The sequence below is a fragment of the Alligator sinensis genome, unplaced genomic scaffold (assembly GCF_000455745.1).
Source record: "Alligator sinensis unplaced genomic scaffold, ASM45574v1 scaffold1584_1, whole genome shotgun sequence".
Classification (NCBI taxonomy): domain Eukaryota; kingdom Metazoa; phylum Chordata; order Crocodylia; family Alligatoridae; genus Alligator; species Alligator sinensis.
This window is the reverse complement of record NW_005842479.1, coordinates 99240-100571: the sequence shown is the minus strand read 5'-3', so window position 1 is coordinate 100571 and position 1332 is coordinate 99240.

Genomic DNA, 1332 nt, shown 5'->3' with positions numbered 1-1332 from the left:
TTTCATTGCACGGGTTTACTCATAAATACTGCACTGAAATGGAAATAAAGAGCCCTCTAAAATATAAACAGCTCCCGTACAATGAAGTTATTAAAATTGTAGATACGGAGGCTTCAGGTTAAGCTGCTCTATAATAACTAGAGCTGTATTCAGCAACTACAAAGGGACGGGATAATTTCCTCTCCGAGGCAAAGACATTCCGGGGTGGAAACGAACGTGGCAAATTCTCCCGTACAACACTGGGGAGGAAGATGAAGAAAATTCATCTGAATAGAAAAATTAGTTTCAATACTTGAGGATATTTATTATTGTTCTCTGCTCCCGCATTTTGTGTTGGGAGTAGCGTTTTGTACAGGACAATGGATGGCGAATAATTTCCAGGCACCAAGCAAGTCTGTGGATTGAATGGCCCGTTCCCAAGAATAGGTCAGGACCGATAGAGCTGTGAAAACCTTGGGCTGACTAAGAAATGGCCTTTGCCCTCCTGTTTTGAGAACCTCATTTGAGACTTCTTCACTGTCATGTCCGGTGGGTGTAATATGCTTCTGACATGCCCACACTGAGCTTCTTTGGTTGTGCCATATTTGCCCCCTGCCACATACATACACCTGTATATCCCCCACGCTCCACTCTGGCTGAAAAATAGATGTTATGCACGGGAGATGAGATCAACTTGCGGTTTAGGCCCTAGATTGGGCACCAAATCCGAGTTGAAATCTTTGCTTTGTTATAATAGCTTCCTTCTAAAACTGCCCAAGTGAGAAACCCTGAGGATAATCAACCCTCAGAACGAGGTAGTAAAACACGGGGTAGATTTTTATGCATCACCTGAAATGGTTAAATCATGCCTGAATGTCTAATAGATATTTTGCAGATCACGGTATGGCCTTGATGTGCCAGTTTGAGGTGAAATGTTATGCCCTGCATTACAACAAAAGTCCTGTTCGATGGGCAGAATTAAAAACTGGGATTTAAAAAATGTTTTAAAATTCAAAGTAATTCGCCAAAAATCTCAGTTTCTGGGGAACCGTGTCAAATTCAGCAAATTTCTTTAGCCAAAATGGAATTGTGGAACATTTCAAAAATATGAAAACAATTACATTTTGCTAAATAGAGTTTCAAAAATTATATTTTAGTTTGGAATACCTGAAATGTTTTCTTTAGAGATTAAAAAAAAAATACTTTGACTTAGTTTGAAAATACCATTGTTTTTGCTTTAAAAGCATCTTAAATTAAAAAAAGAAATTATGGGGCTCAAAGTACAAAGACTAAGTGTTGGGTTGAATTATATATTTTGGGTAGATCCCCAAATATTTTTTTCAAATGTTTTCA